Genomic DNA, 19553 nt, shown 5'->3' with positions numbered 1-19553 from the left:
CTAAAAATGAAGTACCTAAATGGTGCAGCTGCCCACTACTTGCTGGGCAGCTGTGAGGTAGGAAAAAATGCGGCAAGGGCTCTCAGTAGCCCTTTAAACAAATGGCTCCAAACGTTGGAGCCTTCTAGGCTCTGGAGATCAGGTCCCCCTGGAGCACACTGGCTCCTGTAATACTTGGACGTAAGATGGGGTAGCACGGACCCCTGAGGACCCCACTGGGCCCTTAAAACAACATATGCCCAAAGGCTAGAGCCATCTAGGCTTGGGAAAATACTGAGGCAACGTTGGAGCGGCCCGCTGCCATCCGGGGACACACTGGAAAATGGCACCGCTCTGGCGCTTGGACAAGTAGGGGGACACAGGCCCCCTTTTAAACAATCATGGGCTCGTAGGAGCCGCCCACTGGCAAACGGCCTGCTCAGTCTCAGGGCCCCCCACGGGGGTCTCTTCAATCAATAGTCCCCCCCCACGTTGGAGCAGCTTGGCTCTGCAATTGGGAGATGCTCCACTTCGTGGGGGCGGTTGTAAAGTGTGTCCGTGGTCCCTTCCTAGCCCTCACTCACTGGGATTTCGCGGGACTCCTCTGGCTGCTCCTTGGTCTCCGGCGCGGGGAAAATCCTTCCCTGGGGACCCTCGAAGCTCAGGTCTGGTCACTTTTCTGCCGGCAGGCGGGTCACTTCTCTGCCGGCAGGTGGGGCTCTCCTCTCCACACGGGAGCCCCGCTTTGAGTCAGGCTGCCTCCTTCCTCCGGTTAGCACGTCCCAGTGCGGGGTGGGCTCCTGCCTGGGTCCTTCAATGCGGTGCTTCCCGGGACACACGCAGGAGCACAGGGTAGGCTCCCGCGGCTTCCTGTTCAAACACTTCCGGGTCAGGCCCCACCCACGTCACGGCGAGGGTTGCCTGACTTCTGGGGTTTCCACGGGCTGCGGCGGTGATGCAGCACGGTACGGGGTAGGCACCTGTCAAAAATCAAAGTCCCTGGCGGGTGGGCACCCGCTAGGGGTATATACAAAATAACACATACGCGGGGTCAGCACCCGCCCGGAAAGTACAACTGCAGGGGGATCCCCACGCCGGGGATGCCCTATTAGAAGCGGTCACAGCGCAGCGCTGCAGACCCAAGGATGGAAGCGCACCTCAGGACAGCAAAGTGCTCCTCATCAGTAAAGCGCTATATAAAAAAATAAATGCAAAGCGCTCCCAAGGCGTGAATCCTACACGGTGTAGCCTCGCGCTGCAGGCCCAAAGTCCAGGGTCAGAACCAAGCGCTCCTCCACACCAAAGCAGGGCAGGGCTCAGGGAAAGTCCTGCAGAACAAAGGGGGCAAAGGCTGGGCCCAGGGGCCAGCTCACAGGGCCCTCCAGCAGAGAGGCAGTCCCCAATGGCGGTCGTCCTGGTGCCCAGCAGCAGCAGGCCCCCCTTAAGTCAGAATCAAGAGAGAACATCATCCATGGGGTCACAGCCCCTTTTTATACACATTTTCCTTTGTCTTCAAAGTGCAGGACAAGGGGGAGAACCAGTTACAACTGGTTCTTGAGCACTTTGTTTTGCTCAGCCCCTCTCCCTATTCACAGGAGAGGCTAGGGACATCAGACGCACCACAGGGGGCGGAGCCAGCATTGTGGAGGGAAGGCCTAGCCCTATTCAGGTCCCAGGTGCACTCCTCCCTGCCATCAACATGCAGATCTCCCCATTCATCACCAGGCAGACCCATCCTGACTCCTGGAGCCAGGCACACCAGCCAGCTCCAGCCAATCACAAGCCAGATAGTCAATTCACATTCACTGTACAGACATGCCAACTTCTAGAAGTGGCACTTTTACACTTAGACACATTAAATCTGCGCACACCGACGAGCAGCATTTAATCTCACGAGTACGCACATACCAAACTCGCCCCTGCACTTCCCACACATAAGGAACTACCATGGACACACACATTCCCCATGCATTCCTATGGGAGGGCAGGTCAATCTCACCACACGCACTCAGATTGCGTACACACTTTACACTGGGACACAGTGTTAAAGTGCGCAGAAGCCATAAACAACTAACACCAGGTCACATCTAAAAGCAAAAAGTTTAGGGGTGAACCTGCCAAAAGGGCCAAGTCCAACAAGATGTCTTTTAGGTAGCCGAGAATTAATTTCTAAAGCGCTTGTTACGTGTACCCCAGGGCAAGCCCAACCTGGTGGTACACGAGGAACTGGGGGTACCTTATCTAAGCGATACTTTGGCACTCTGATCCTTGATCTTCTGGCTGAAAACTTGGTTAAACGAGAGCCTAACACTTTGCCATTTGATTGTAAAAGATTGTATGTCCCTGGATCATGCTACTAATATACCTTGGTTTAGGTACATTAAGAGCAGCTTTGAAAAACTGGGATGAGCTGAACTCTTTACTAACCCTGATTCAATAACCAATAAGGACGTGAGAATAATAAGGCAGTCCTATTTTAGTTTAAGAAAATTGGAAAAGGAAGAACTGGAGCTGCGTAAGCCAAGCATTCACACATTTTTAATGCTTAAGACAACCCCTTTAGCTGAGCCGTATGTCCTGGGGCTTTTATCTGTCTATGAACGGTTTTTGCTGACAAAGTTTCGCTTGGACCTCTTTCACCTCCTGCTTGCCTTCCCCAGGGGGTGCAGTAGAGGCCAGCAGCTTGCATCCTGTGGCTGCGATGGTGAATCTCCACAGGACCTGCTACATTTTATGTTTTTAAAAAAATTGACGAGGTTCCGAGGAAGTCTTTTTTAGTCCCTATTTTAAAGAAGCCTAATCTTTCACAGGCGCGCCCAGCTCTCCTGTATCTACAACTGTTTAAGGATGATTGTATTTTCTTCGTTGTGTGTTATTTGAAATCTGTGGTGAAGTCCAAGGCTTGTCTTGATTAAACAAGTGTTGAGTGTTCTGGGCTTATGGTTACCATCTGTAAGTTGTATTCATTTTATAAAATAGGACTCTTTTATTGAGGGACTGATCTAAAGGGGAAAATTGTTGATTAATGAATTATAATTTGATGTCACCAAACAATCGGATATATGGTATAACGTCATTTTACAATGTTTAATGGTGCTGATCTTTCACAACTTTATAACACCGTATGGTTGTGTCACTCTGTTTTATGGCTATCATGTTACAGTCGATCATGAGACTATTGATGATAAATTGTGCTGCTATTCTGAATATTTTATTATTTTTATGTTTGTCAACTTTTATGATTTTATACTTCAAAAACCGAAAAAAGCCTATATTGATATTGAGTGATTGAGTGAAATTCTACAATGTATTTCACAAGACTATCCACAGCTGCTTTTGCATTCTCCTCTATATCCCCCTCACTGATCTTCATCTCTAGTACCTGTATTTGTATTTTAAGGAGTTCGACCTCTACTAAACCCATTCAATTCCTAGTGCCATCCAGTACCCAGAGCAGCTGTTTGCAATAAAGCTAAAGGGGCATATTATCAAGGGCAGAATTGCTGCTTTAGCTGCACTTTTTGCCGCTAAGGCGGCGATATTCTTATCACCCTATTAACAAGGCGTCGCTAACATGCATCAGCGCATGTTAGCAGCCGATTTTGTAACGCATCTCATGACAGCGATAGTTATCGCTAATGAGATGCAAAGTAGGCTTTCCCTCCTAAGACAACATGTGAAATGCTCGTAAAACCAACATCGCTGTATCAACAACGCTGCTCCTGAACAGCGAAGCAATAACATAACACGCGATAAGCCCCCATTATCGCGTGATTCCAATGCCTGAAAAAACCTGACTTAACAGTATTGCTTATGGGAGGTGGATTGTGTGGTTAGGTTCACAGTCCCCTATTAACAAGCATGTCATTAGCGCTGTGAAATCATCGCAGGATTTCAAACGCTAATGAGAGAGGAGTTGGCCTAACGGCTAGGGCGCTCGACCTCAGACCTGGGGATCTGGGTTCGAGTCTCGGTAACGACGCCAAAAACCTCCTGTGATTCTGGGCAAATCACGTAATCTCCCAGTGCCTAAAATGAATGTGTGTCCTCATGTAACGTAACTGGTGCTATGTAAAGCGCTCTGATACCTGATTCAGTTTGGGTCTAGTTCGCGCTATATAAAACTCTGCAAAAAAAAATAAAAAAATGATGATTATCGCTGGATTGCACTTCGCCTGTTAGCAAAGTGTTGCTAATACGCCGCTAACAAGGCGATGTAATTCAGCGATAGAGGGCGATAATGAAAAACGCGAGTTTTATGCGATATTTTGCAGTTTGTAGATAACATGCCCCACAGTCCTTTGTGAAATAACTATTTTTAGTAAAGATGATAGTGTATTTTTCACATACAGACCCAAAACATACATAATTGCTAGAGGATGCACGATTGTGTGACAGAATATCGACAGACAGAAATATCGACTTAAAAATATTGAAGTCAAGAATATCGACATCCTATCTACATTATGGTAAGTACAAAAATATTGAAAAATAATATCTATGTCTAAAATATTGTTGTTAAAAATATACTTTTTTAAAGTTACAAAAATAATGTCAAATAAAGTAAATAATACATATATTTAAAATAAACAGTTACAAATATTTTAAAATTATACCTAACTAGCAGCCCGCCCCGGCCTTGCTCCTCCCGGCGCTCATGTTCTCCGCTTTCCTGTGTATTCACCCCATTGCTGTAGGAGCTCATTGGAAGCATCTTGTTGATTTGGTATTAGCATGATTCTTAATCCCCTTGGGATACGACGTACTCCCAAATATTTGTTTAGGGTAATTAATTCCCAGGATGTATTTATTTATTTCCTGCTTAATTTCTCCCATTGTCTCAGTTTGCTTTTCATGTCCGTTGTTATTGATGTGTTTTGTTTATCTGGATCACTTGTTGTTGCAGCTTGTTTGTTACCCTTTTCAAACATTGTTGTCAAAAGCTCTTTCCTTTTTGCATCCCTTTTGTCCATGTTCGCCTATATTTGTTTAATGTTCCTTTTTTGCTTTTGTCTGTTACTGCTGTGCACGCAATTACTTAATGACAATCTGCGTTATGATTTTCAAATGCGATTGAAAGTTCGTGTTTTAATTAGCACTTTGCCGCCTTTTATAAATGCTGGTTTACTTTTAAACTCACGATTGCATGTTTTATATTGCGCAGCCTGCCTAAAAGAAACACATATCTTTCACTATGAACCGACTGGTGATTTGGGAAGGTTTGCTTCGAGTTTTCAGTCTTTGTTGTTTAAATGCAGGCACATACAGACAGGCTTACCTCGAGGAGTTTTCCATCGGGTGACGTGTTGTTCTGCTTCATTTACAATTCCTCAGTAATGAATCATTCCAGTCAGCGAGCACCGCAGCCCGGACTTTGAAAGTTACTTCTCATTTGGTTCAGGATGCCGGATTTGCATGGCACTCATTTAGGTGCGGGGCTTCAAGGCAGAACCACTGCCGTTTTTAGGGCTCGCCTGCTGATGCGCTTCAGCGCATAGCTGGCGAAGCTCTATTGCGGCTTAAACAGAGGTTAACCACCACTGGCGATTTCACTGGCGATTGCATGTAGTGCATGTGCTTTTTAGGTCATTGCGCTTGCGCAAGCCCTAAAAAGCGCGTGCACAATGCCACCAGCCGCCTGCCTGCCTGCCTCGCGTTACCACATCAAAGGCAGCCCTCCGAGCGCATTTCTCACCCCCTAATTATTCACGGCCGGTCGGCAGGCACATCAAAGGCTGCTGCTGCCGTGACTCGCATTTCTCCTCCCTCCTCCCTGTAGTGTGGTAAGGCCAGGCCTACCACGTGCGTTCATACACTATACAGACAACACGTACACCAGTATGTAATTAGCCGGAAAGACCCCGAGCGGTCTTCCGCTTGTTTATTTATACCTGGGGCGAGCCCGCCCCGAGGCTGCGTGTGCGTGCATGCTGGGAAAGAGATACATTGTAGGTGAGAGCCCGGGTGGCTCTCTACATCCCTCCTTTATTTTAGTCTCTTTCAGCAGACACGTTTGGATACTCTTGCTCATGGAGACGAACAGGCAAAGTCCAGCAATCGTTGACTCGGCCTTGGATTGGGCCGCAAGTCATATTGATGATCCTGAGTCCGAGGTAGTTCGACAACCCCAGCCGGGGTTGTCCTCGGACCTTCTCTCGCATCTTCGACCCTTAGCTGACTCCGCCTGACCTCGGGGCCTGTTGACACTGGCCTTGGCGGAGTGACTATTTGCGGCTGAGTAAGTGCTGGACTAGGACAGTTATCTACGACCATGCTTTCCTGTTCTTCAGGTTCCGTTCTTTGACGTCTGTCAACATTGTCCAGTATCTTCCTGAAACATGAGGCATTTCTTGTCACAGATTGGCCATCTCTTTTAGCTGTAATCATAGTCCCTTGTACTCGTTCCACTGTCCACACTTCAGGCTCGAATGGAGTCCGAAACTTCCACCCAGGATGGCGATCTTTGACAACAACTGCATCCCCCTGCCGGAGGGCAGGTTCTTTGGCATGCCGGTGTACACTCGCTTTTATGTTGGTGGCCTGTCGCCGGGCTTGTATGGCCTCCGCGTCCCTTTCTCCCGGCACCCACGTGCTTGCGGTGGGGATGCCATCCCTTGGAGCTCGCTTGAATAGAACATGGGAGGGAGCACACTTTGTCGTTGAGTGAGGCGTCTGACGATAGGCTCCGAGGAAATCGTCCAGGGCGGCCTCCGGGTCTTCACCACCATCAACCGCAATCCTAAGTGCTCTGTTTAATGTCCGCATCAGCCTCTCGACTTCCCCATTAGCTTGGGGCCACAGGGGTGTGATTTTCCGATGTTTGATCCGGAGAGCCTCTAAATAGGCCTGGAACTCTCTCCCTTGAAAGGGGGGTCCGTTGTCGGACTTGATTTCTTCGGGGAGCCCCATCGTGGCGAACACTCGGTTTAAGACTTTCTTTACCTGCGGGAACGCTGTGGATGCGATGACTTCCACCACAGGGAATTTTGAAAAAGAATCGACCAGCACCAGCATGTGCCGACCGTCCGGAAAACTGCCAAAGTCAATACTGAGTTGGGCCCACGGGGCCTGGGGTGCTCCTTCCGTAAGCACGGGTGCTGGGGCAGGGTCACTGCTCGTGATCGTGCATGCATGGCATGACCGTATCATGGCTTCCACCTGGCTGTCCATCGCGGGAAACCACACCTTGCTCCTCAAACGGGCCTTGGTTTTAGCTATACCTTGGTGCCCCACATGGGCTAGGCTCAGGGCCTGTTGCTGAAGGCTTTCAGGCATGACGATGAGGTGCCCGCGCAGCACCACTCCCTCATCTCCGATGCTAAGTTCACTCCGTATTTGCCACAACTGCTGTCTGGCGTGACTCACCTCCGGCCGGAGGCACGATGCACCATCAAGAAAATGGGCCCAGCGATTTCCTTCGAGCGCTTCCTTGACTTTCACCAGGGTTTCGTCCCTCGCCGTGGCGTCGCTAATGTCTTGAAGCGACATATTCTCGGGGCATGCAGCTTGGGTGATCAGATGTACCATCTCTTCCAGCTCTTCCCCGTCTTCGGTGAGGGCCGTTGGCGGGTTGACATCCGGATGGCGCGACAAGTAGTCAGCAGGATTGTGTGCTCCAGGCCTGAACACCACCTTGAACCGATACCCCTGCAGCTGGACAGCCCATCGCTCAATGCGCGGGGGAGCAAGCCGGGACGTCCCCGCAAAGAGGGGCAACAGGGGCTTGTGGTCGGTGACCACCGTGAATTCCTGCCCGCAGAGGTAGAGGTGGAAATGCTGGCATGCCCATTTGATAGCCAACGCTTCCCTCTCAATTTGGGCATACCTGGTCTCCGTGTCGGACAGGGCCTTACTGGCATATGCAACGGGCTTCCACTCATCCGGCCCGTACTCTTGCAGCAGAACAGCCCCCAACCCGACCGGGCTGGCATCAACAATCAGTTCGGTCCGCCTCCGAGGCTGGAAGTATGCCATGGTGGTGTTGTCGAGTAGACTGGCCTTGATGGTCTGGAACGCCTTGTTTGCGGCCGCAGTCCAGTCCCACTTCTGATCGGCACGGGTGAGGGCGCGGAGGGGTTCCGCTAAGTCAGCCAGGTTCGGGATGAACCGGCCACAGTATGTGGCCATGCCCAAGAAACTTCGGACTTCGGTTTGACTCCGTGGAGTGCTTGCTGCTTTGATGGCTTCTGCCTTCTTAGGGTCAACTTTCAGGCCTTCCCTCGTAAAGACATATCCAAAGAAATCCACCGATTCCTGATAGAAGGCACATTTGGCGCGGTGGAGAGTAAGGCCGCTGTCGGCGAGCCTCTGCAGGGTCGCCCTCAAGTTGGCGTGGTGCTCCTCGAGGGTCGTTGAGTACACTAGGATGTCATCACTCAGGTTGATCACCCCTCTTAGTCCGGAGAGCACCTCGCGAATGGCGTTCTGAAAGACCTCGGCCGCAGACGAGACCCCAAAACTGAGCCGAGTGTACTGACGCAGCCCCACGTGCGTCGAAAATGTGGTGATGTACCTGCTGGCCGGCTCTAGCTCCAGCTGGTGATAGCCTGAGTTGAGGTCTAGTTTTGAAAACCATTTCGCCCCGTTGAGGTCAGCTATGATATCATCCATTGTGGGGGTGATGTGCCGTTCGCGCTTGACAGCGGTGTTGGGGAGCCTCATGTCCACGCACAGACGAATGGCCCCCGGCTGTTTTGGTTTGGGGGCGACCACCAGCGGCGAGACCCAGGGTGTCGGACCCGACACTTTCTCGATCACTCCCAACTCTTCAAGTTTGCGGAGCTCTTCCTCGACTTGAGGCCTGAGGTTGAAAGGTACTCGCCGGTGTCTGAGAGCGACGGGTTGCACAGTTGCATCAATGTGTAGCTTAAACTTTTTGCCCTTGAGCTTGCCGAGGCCCTTGAATAGTCCTGGGAACTCCTTTAACATGAAGTCTGCGTGAGCCTGATGTACTTGGTTGGCGAAAAACACCAGCCCCAGATCCTCGGCTGTGTGACAGCTCAGGAGAGTGCCCTTTTTGCCCTCAGTGATGTGGAACCTGGTCACGGTGGAGTATTCTCCATTGATCACGGTGGTTTGAATGACTCCACGAAGAGGCATGGGTTCCGTCCCGCCATAGGTGTAGATGCGTGCCGCGGACGGTGCCAGCGTTGGTTTTGGGGACATGCGCTCATACTGGTCCGAGTCCATGACGTTCACGGACGCCCCTGTGTCTATCAGCGCATTGACACTCGTCCCATCCACTGAGACGGAACACATTGGCGGCGGTCTTCTTTTCGTGGATGCCCGGCTCACGTAGGAGATGACATACACCTCATCATCTTCGTCGTCCTCGTATCTGGGCCGACGGTCTTGAGCCTCTGTGTCGGGAGGGGGTCCCTCCTGGTCAAGGGACATTTGACGGACACGCTGGGTCACAGTTCTGGCGCGCGGGCCTGCTGCTCGGAACTTCCCTCCCCGGCAGACAGCAGCGAAGTGATTCATGCGCCCACACTTAAGGCACGTCTTGCCTTTGGCACCACACGTGGCTGATGAAGGGTGGTCTACACCGCAGTACCCACATTGGGTGCCTCGTGGCGGGCCACCTCGCGGCCTCGCAGGCGGGAACCGCCTGTGGATCGCATCCACTCGTTCTTCTTTGATGGCCGGGGCTCTTGCCCCCGACGGGGCGATCACCGGGGTGCGCAGCGCGACCTCCATCTCTTCCGCCCGGGCATCAGACAGTTCGTGCGACCTTGCCAGGACAAGGATCTCGTCTAGGGTGATCCCTGGTTGTCTGAGGATCAGCTTCCTCAGCATCTTAGATTTGCAGCCGACAATGATCTGGTCCCTGATTTCGTCGCGAGGGTTGGTGAAAGGACAGGTGCTCGCGAGCCGTCGGAGTCGAGTGTAGTACATGTCGACCGACTCGGAGTCCAACTGCCATGCGCGCTTAAATTTGAATTTTTCAAAATCATTGTTCAGCTGAGGATCAAAGTGCGCGTTGAGGGCCGCGACAGCGGCGTCGTAGTTATCCTCGGCTCCGGTGTTCGGGAGCGATTCAAATAAGTCATAGATCTCCTGACCCCCATAGAGAATGAGGAGCGACCTTTTCACCTCACCGTCGGTCTCCCTCGTGCCCTTGAAATACAGATTGAGGCGTCCGACCCACGCCTTCCAGCGGACGGCTGCCGTAGCCGGGTCAGCGGACTCACTGAACGGTGGTATGGGTGCTGCGCCAGCGTGCTGATGCGCGTTGGGCGCGGGCGCTGGGGGTCCCGCTGGGGCACCCGCTCCAACTTGGGCTTGAGCAGCGGGCGCAGCCGGTTGCTGCTGGGGAGCTTGCTGGGGGGGCTGGCCAGCCCCGTCTTGGACCGCTCCTGGCGCGACTATGCTCATGACGTGGCGTCACTCTGGCCTCGCAGGTGCTTTCCGGGGTGGTGGCCGCGTGAGGCGCAGGGCAGGAGCGTAGGCCGCGCTGCGTGTCGAGGCGTGGTAGGGCGTGGCGCAGGAGAGAGGCAGCAGTGGCGAGGATAAGGACCTCGGGGACCAGCCGTGGTGGCAGAATCTGTGATGCACGGCCTGAAGCGTACCCCCGTTTATTGAGCTTCCCACTTGTGCGTGCCAATGCTTGTTTAATTGCCACTGTTCATTGAGTGTCCCTTCTGTGCGTGCCAATGCTTGTTTAATTGCCACTGTTTCTTGAGCTGAGCTTCCCTCTTGTGCGTGCCAATGCTTGTCTAATTGCCACTGTTCCTTGAGTGTCCCTTCTGTGCGTGCCAATGCTTGTTTAATTCCTCCCCCTCCAATAGCAGCCGACTTTCGTTCTCCCTCGAACGTCGTGAGGGCAGGAGCACTGCAGGGGGCTAAGCGCCGCGTCTAGCACGTGTCACAGCACTGGCGCCTCATGCGCGTCTTCGCCGAAGGGCGGGGGCGGACCCAGCGCGGGCTGGTCCGTGGTGCACGTTTGTCTTCTCCTTAGGCCTGCAGCCAGCAGGCGTACCTCCTCCGCGGTAACAGGCGGAGAGCGGCAGGCAGGGGCCGCGCAAGCGGGGCAGACGATCACTCACCCGCAGGATCCGCAGCAGGCCGCACGTTGGCTCCGTCCCCCTCCTCGAGTCCCGCCAGCTGAAGGCGCTCCCTCACGGGAGACGCGTGGGCGGGTCTCAAGCGCGCGGGAGGCCGGGATAGTAGAGCGGCATGCACCGCAGCTTGAAGCGGGCGTCGGGCAGGCAACCCGGGGCCCCAGGCACACGTGGATACCGGAAACACCGGCCTCGTCGCCAATGTAGTGTGGTAAGGCCAGGCCTACCACGTGCGTTCATACACTATACAGACAACACGTACACCAGTATGTAATTAGCCGGAAAGACCCCGAGCGGTCTTCCGCTTGTTTATTTATACCTGGGGCGAGCCCGCCCCGAGGCTGCGTGTGCGTGCGTGCTGGGAAAGAGATACATTGTAGGTGAGAGCCCGGGTGGCTCTCTACACTCCCCTATCACTGCCCAGGCCGGCCGTACTTTCTCTTTACACGGGCGCCCATTCCTGAATCACTTGAAATCTCTCCACATTATTTGCATTTTGTTAATTAAAAAAATAACGCTATCTGTTCTGAACTTTACCAAGGTGCTCGGCCCCTTCTTTCTTCATTTCTTACTGACACGTGTCAAATATATTTTAAAAATTTACGTTGCGTAGTATATTTTTGTCATTTTTGCCCAGTGTTTTATCACGGTATTGACAACATCGAGTCTGCTGTGTCCTAGAATAAAAAAGATTTGGCGTTGTGGTTATGCAAACACTTTCCTTTTTTGATAGCATAAGTCATATGCTTGTGTTTTGATGTGGACATTTTGCATTTGCAATGCCAGCTTCCATGCACGTTGTGAAGGAGGGCTGCCGCCTTGTCCACGTTGACGATGATGCTTGATGGGCGCATGCGATTTGTCCAATGCGCTATTTTCCATAATCGTGGGTTCTCCGGTTTCAGTTAAACAGTTACAAGCTGTCTCTGGAATGCGGCCATGAATCCCCCGACGTATCTGGCTCAAGGTTGCAGTAGGAATGTTTCTGTTACATTTGGCAGCAGTGCGATGACATCGTGCTGTTGTTTTGCTTCGGTAGAAAAAAACAGGTCGGGGAAGGCAGTACCAGAGGATGCTTTGCTAGGGTACTCCCAATTCAGGCATAGGACGCACGCAAGGGCTGCATGTGCAGGCATTCTCCACGAGGAAAGATTGTATGGCTTGGAGCGAATGTTAATTACATTCTGTTTTTGCATGCCGTGTGTCTCTTGCTACATTTCATAGCATCTCGAGGTGTCGAAGGTACATCGTAACCCATGTAGAAAAATTATTTTCCATTTCCATGGTGGCCTATTGTTGAAAAATCCTTACTTCACCCTTAGAAGTTAAAACAAAACTGGAGCTTGACAATAATACATTTGATTCATGATTGATGCTACAAGAAAGCTAAGTTTTTTTTTCTGAAATAACTAGTATCGCTGTAGTTTAATTTGAACCCAATTATGAAAATGTTTCTTATTTGATGTTTGCATTTTGTGTTTAAGGGTTCTTCCGAGGCCTATTTAAATGAAGCGTAGCCACCACAGTTTAAAGGCCACAATCTCCACCCTCACTCACCCTCACTCACCCTCACCCTCACTCACCCTCACTCACCCTCACCCTCACTCACCCTCACTCACCCTCACTCACCCTCACCCACACTCACCCTCACCCTCACTCACCCTAGACGCCTCACCCTCACTCACCCTCAACCCCTCAACCCCTCACCCTCACTCACCCTCAACCCCTCACCCTCACCCACCCTCAACCCTTCACCCTCAACCCCTCACTCACCCTCACTCTCACTCACCCTCACTCACCCTCAACCCCTCAGCCTCACCCTCACCCTCACTCACCCTCAACCCCTCACCCTCACTCACCCTCACTCACCCTCAACCCCTCACACTCACTCACCCTCACCCACCCTCAACCCCTCACCCTCACTCACCCTCACTCACCCTCACCCTCACCCTCACTCACCCTCAACCCCTCACCCTCACCCACCCTCACCCACCCTCACCCTCACTCACCCTCAACCCCTCACCCTCACCCACCCCCACCCACCCTCACCCCCTCACCCTCACCCTCACTCACCCTCAACCCCTCACCCTCACTCACCCTCAACCCCTCACCCTCACTCACCCTCACTCACCCTCACTCACCCTCAACCCCTCACCCTCACTCACCCTCACCCTCACTCACCCTCAACCCCTCACCCTCACTCACCCTCAACCCCTCACCCTCACCCTCACTCACCCTCAACCCCTCACCCTCAACCCCTCACCCTCACTCACCCTCACAACACATATTGTGTTACAATAGGTGTCACATTTGCGAAAGATAAAACTATCTAGAGATGTAGCATAACGACCAGAGCTGCCATATCAGTCACGTAAATACAAAACATGTTGCATTCCAAATGCTATAGGTGTCACATTCGCGAAAGTTATAACTATTGGCATTGTAAATGACAAAGCCATCAATTTAGCAATTTTAACAACGAAAAAATAAATAAATTATGTCATTTACAAGACCAATAACTACAACTTTTCTAATGCGAGACCTATTGCATTCCAACCCCACTCATCCACGCAACGCCACTCACACACGCAACGCCACTCACACACGCAACGCCACTCACACACGCAACGCCACTCACACACGCAACGCCACTCACACACGCAACGCCACTCACACACGCAACGCCACTCATCCACGCAACGCCACTCATCCACGCAACGCCACTCATCCACGCAACGCCACTCATCCACGCAACGCCCCTCATCCACGCAACGCCACTCATCCATTTGCAAAACGAAAAATGTCAAACTCTTCTATTGCGAGACCTATTGCATTTTCAATGCTTGTTGTATTTCCTCTCGCACTCCGCTCCGCAGCTCCTCCCAGCGCTCATGTCCTCCGCTCTTCCTGTTGCTGGTGAACGCCGCTCCTCCCCTCACGCAGACGTCCGGCCGGAACTACTTGCAAGGCACTACTTTATTTTTATTTCTAAATATTTTAAACAACGTTTTTTTTAATTTTTATGTAGCCTATGTCCTTCTGCTCCCCCTGAGGTTTTCTAAGATGTCTTGGGTGTTTCGATTGGTGGTGTAGTTTTCGAGTTTACTTGGCTCAAAGGTGCAAGTTCTCTCTTTATAATAGTAGTATAGATATATATAATGTAAAAAATGAATGAAACATACATATAACATATAATATATACTTAATAATGTTTTAATTATTTTATCAACTTAAAAATTGTTAAAAAATATCTTATAAATTACAAATACATGTCTACACATGAAACAATAATATAAATACAAATTAAATAATTATATATAACACATTTATTTTAAATCTATTATTTTCAATATTTTTTAAATTCTTTATATGCTACGTTAACTAAAATAATACAAAAATTATTAGATAGAGGAGGGAATAGAATTAGTATTCCAACCGCAAACAGTGCAACAGTAGAGAAAGTGTTGAATAGGGTAGGGGTGAAAATAACTATTCCCACTCCAGTGAGTGCAACAGTAGGGAAAGTATTGGATAGCGTAGGGGAAAAAATTACTATTCCCACTCTAGGGAGTGCAACAGTAGGGAAAGTGTTGGATAGAGTTAGTGTTGAAATTACTATTCCTACTCCAGTGAGTTTAACAGTGTGGAAAATATAGGATAGCATAGGGGTTAAATAAACATACTTATTAATTAAATATTGTTTTTATTTTTTTTTAAATAACATATTAATAATTAATTAACAAAAATAGTAATAATAAATGTCAATACAACTAAATAAGTATTTACTTAAATAACATTAAATTACTTCCCACCCTATTCCCCTATAAACACACAGCCCACTGCACAAAAAAGCTAACTAAATTATTCAAATTATCAATTAATCAATTAATAAAAATTAATTACCAATTAATAATGAAATAACAATAAATTAATATTGAATACCAAAATATAAAAATTGAAATTGACTTAATTATAATAAATTACTTCCCACCCTATTTACCTATAAACCCACAACCCGCTACACATAAAAAAATACAATTCATTTTATTATAAATTAATCAATTACTACAAATTAATTACCAATTAATTAATAATCACCAATTAATAAAAATTAAAATGTACTTAATTATAATAAATTACTCCCCACCCTATTCCCCTATAAACTCACAACCCGCTACACATAAAAAATAACACATTTAATTATCAATTAATAAATTAATAAAAATGAATTACCAATTAGCAATTAATTAATTATACAATAATTAACAATAACAAAAATACAAAATAATAAATTAATATATATTTAATATAATTATAAATTAATCATTAATAGCAATGAATTACCAATTAATAATACATGTATTAACAATAAATTAACAATCATTAAAAAAGAAATAAAAAATATTAATAAATTAATTATAATTAAATTACTTCCCACCCTATTCTCCTATAAACCCACAACCCGCTCTGATACTAAAACACAAAATGTAATAAAAAAGACTAATTTCTAAACATTTAATACATAAATTTAAAAATAAATAAAAACATTACAAAAAATGTTAAACACATACATACCTTCGGCATTACTGACGCTGAGTTGCGGTCCCTCAGGCCCTATTTTGGGCTTGGGTTAGTTCCCCTTTTCACTCCAGAGTTACTGCCTGGTGTCTCCACAACGGTGTCTTTGTCTGTTTATTTACCATACAGACTCACTGCACGCCTACATAGATCCTCATTTGGATGCCTTTTATTGAGAAGGTGTGTCTGTTTCAGTATGACACAGCCCTGATGAAGTTCTCTTTGAGAACGAAACGCGTTGGCTGAACCTTTTTTTCTTTGAATCAACTTATACATTTGATTAATAAAGGACTTTGAAAAACTCTGCAGCTAAGTCCAGGACATTTCTCTCATTCCTGCGCACACCATTCAATTATCTCTAAAGGATCTGGAGCACAGTGGCATCATAGGACGGTTGGTGTCTAGGCTTGTTGTGCCGGATTACCACAGAAGATGAACCTGGTATAGAGCTGCAGGAACGACAGTCCACCGTCATCTGTCTTGTTGCTCACATACATATAAAATACATACTAAAATACATAACACTAATATAAATATTGATAATATTAACAACAATATTTTTGCTAACGATATTAATTGCTTCGATATTACTTACTTTGATATAAAAAAAAAACGATATTAATTACCTTAAGGTCCATATTCTGGTCAACAATATTCTTGACTTCGATATTCTGTCCATACTATATGTAAAACTCGATATTAGTGTAGGTTAATACAAAAAAATCAATATTATGACTGCATACCAGGATGCACGAGTCAATCTTCCTGTGCATCCCACAGTGGAATGTTCCAGTACACTGTACACACCGTGATTGCTGGTCTAGGATAGTGATGGGCCGAGTTTGTGGCTTTCCGAACTCCGCGAAGTGCAAAAGAAAGTTAGATAAATGCTGTTCGCTGTGATTGTCAGTGCCAGGTGCTGTCTGCACTGTGCAATCATTGCGAATGGCACCATACACAGTGCAAGCGAGCGCTCTTCCTTTCTGCTGCTTGAGTAAATATTTACGCAAGCAGCAGCTTTCTCAATGTGAACGGACGGTTTCTCAATGCGAGCGGTCGTCAGCATATGCGATCGTTTGCAAATGAGAAATTTGACCACGTGCGGTGAGAAATCTTGCCGGGAGGTTGATTTCCGTGCTCACCAACTTGATGTTGATGATCACGAACGAGGAAAAATCTTGCTGGGAGGTAGATTTTCCTCTTTTACGCTTGCCAACTTGACGCTGACGAATGCGAGCAAGAAAAAAAACCTCTGGTCTGGTATGCTGACTGGAGTTTTTGGAAACTCCACAAGCTCCGCATAACGCGAAGTGCGGAAAACTCTGCAAACTCAGTGAGCGGATCAGAGTTCACCGCCCAGACTTAGTCTAGGATCAGACACTGGCTGAACACTATTTGGAGGCAAGCACGACTACCCCATTTAGTTGTCCAGAGGGCAATGTGGTGTCAACACCATGGTGGCATTGTTTTGGCCCGTCCATTTGGGTGATTTCACAAAGCACGAGTGTTATCTGCTCCGCGTTCCCGGCTGTTTGCTATTTTTAACGAGTGTCCACTCAGCACCAGGATTTCAGTTGCTGTGCTGATGTTAAATACAAATGACATAATATAACATAGACAAATTACTACACTGTTGAGGCTTTATCTGATATCCATTTATTTTGTCCATTTACTATTGGGGATTGCACACAGTGCGAGCGATATATGCACCGTGTTCCTGGACATTTATCATTATTTTTAACAAGTGTTCAGTGCGGGGGTTACATATGCCGTTCAGGTGAGGCATACATACAGATGACTCTCGAAATCGGATGGATATACCACATGACAGTAATGTTTTTACTTTTTGTTTCAGCCATCCAATAATGTTATGTGTACAGTGATGCTCTCATGGAAGCAAACCATGGTAGAAGGCTGACACTGACTAGAGAGCTACTATATTAAGGCTTGGTTAGATCATACATGGCACAATCTAAAGGCACCCACACCATAAAGAGGCTGGTGCATACAAGTTGATACGGATGATTAACGCATTCTAAACGTAGGTTCTTATTTTTAGATCCCTGTTTAGAAACATCACAGAAGGCCTGCCTAGTGTATAGAACATTCTCCTTAGGTATCTACATGAAAAAGTATATATCACTAGATATATATATTTTTTTTATACATTTTATTGAGACTTATGCATGTACATACATGGCATCATGAAGTGCTTCAAAACATGTAACAACGTAACAACCTGGGGAGGTAAAGGTACAGTGGCATATACATTTCCAGGTACTGGTATATAAACTGCAGAGCATTACAGTGCAAAAGGGGGTCCAACCCTACAAAACTATACATCAGGGTCAGGTGGTGTATCTCAGTCTCGTGCATGGAAATATTGCAGTAGTGGTTCCAAAATATCCTTAGGCCTAGAAGCGGGGGGAAGTTCTTCAGCATATACGGTCAAGGTGTCACAGCATTATACGAGATCTTTTAACCACTGTTTGGTAGAGGGGCTAGCTCGATTCTCCCACACCATCGCCACCCTCGCTTTGCTAATAATAGTGTTATTTTTACAAGTCTACCCATAGTTCCTTTCAAGAATAGTACCAGACTTAGCAAACACACCTGCGGTGTACAGTCCAATTTGAGACTAGTCATGTCCTACACTATATTGATGACAGCTATCCAGAACGTTGCCACCCGCCCACATTCCCATGGTAGATGCCAAAAATCAGCTCCTGAGGCGCCACATCCTTTACATTTATCAGTGTCCCTGAGACCATATTTAAATAACTTGTATGGTGTGTGGTAGACATGGTCTAGATATTTAAAATGGATTATTCGCAAATTGCTATTGGATGTAAGAGCGCTAGTAACCTGGCAACAGTATTCCCAGTCTTTATGCGTGAGTTGTGGATCTAATTTTGCATTCCATTGTAACAAGCTCTTGTTAGGAGGTGGTGGGGTTTCCTTTCTAGCAGCACGGTATAGTTTGGTCACCAGTTTGTGTCTTGTGGGGCTGGTAAGCAGGGTTTGTAGGGAGGTCGGCGTCGGAGGTTCAATCGGGAAGGTGGGATAGAGTGTCTGTAACGCCTTCTTCAATCTTTGCATGGTGAAAGTAAATAGCAGTGTCTGATTTTGTACATAAGTAAGATCTGCCTGTGTTAAAAAGACGCCATCATGGAAAAGGTCTTGCATTTTGTCAATGCCGGTCAGTGTCAATATGCGCATAACCCCTTTGTCGTGTGTGGCCGATATCCCTGCGTGATACGCCAGAGGCACTAGTGGAGAGTATAATGGCACGTTCTCGGCTCTATTGCCAAGCTGTGATGGTAACATCAACGGAATTGATTTTAGATTTGGGTGTACCCCTCCGTGTATGAATCAATATAGATCTTAGAGGGATAGGGTGGGCATCCCCTTCTTCCACTGCCACATGTGGAATGAAGCTGTGAGGGTTGTACCAATAATATGCGTATTGAGCTTGAGCACATAGGTAGCAAAGGAATATGTCAGATACACTAAAACCCCCCGAGATGTAGTCTAGAGTAAGGGTTGCCAGATTCACTCGTGCCTGTTTACCTCCCATTTCAGCTTGATTAGCAGTGTTTGTATTGTTTAAAGTAATATTTTGGGTAGCTGTATAGGGATGGTGTTAAAAAAATAAATCAAGTTAGGTAACACGATCATTTTGATAAGCGCCATGCCGTCCGCCAGCTTTAGTGGCAGATGTATTCATCTGTCAACCTGCGGTTCCAACATTGCACAGGCTGGGCCATAGTTTTCTCAGATTACTATGTCGGGATCGCGATGGACCCAAACCCCCAGGTATTTGACAGGCTCAGCAGACCACATCAGAGAGAATTCAAGTGCATGAGGGAAAGTAGACTCAGTCAGCGGTACCACCATTGATTTAGACCAATTTATAGTGAGGCTGGAAAAGCG

The 19553-nt window shown here is 47.8% G+C and overlaps 1 protein-coding gene across 3 annotated transcripts in view; it reads left to right on the top strand.

Moving 5' to 3' along the window:
* The window catches only part of LOC144792671 (alpha-1,4-N-acetylglucosaminyltransferase-like), a 660182-nt gene that overhangs the window by 484802 nt on the left and 155827 nt on the right, over positions 1–19553 (top strand). Inside the window, exon 5 of one of the 3 annotated variants that reach the window (XR_013602590.1) lies at positions 4332–4448. The exons of the other annotated variants lie outside the window; for them this stretch is intronic. The gene's annotated coding sequence lies outside the window, so the exon portion shown is untranslated. The remainder of the gene's footprint in view (positions 1–4331; positions 4449–19553) is intronic. 3 annotated transcript variants of the gene reach the window in all.

The sequence above is a fragment of the Lissotriton helveticus genome, chromosome 11 (genome assembly GCF_964261635.1).
Source record: "Lissotriton helveticus chromosome 11, aLisHel1.1, whole genome shotgun sequence".
In the NCBI taxonomy this organism is placed as follows: Eukaryota; Metazoa; Chordata; class Amphibia; order Caudata; family Salamandridae; genus Lissotriton; species Lissotriton helveticus.
This window is presented reverse-complemented; position numbering and strand designations above follow the sequence as displayed.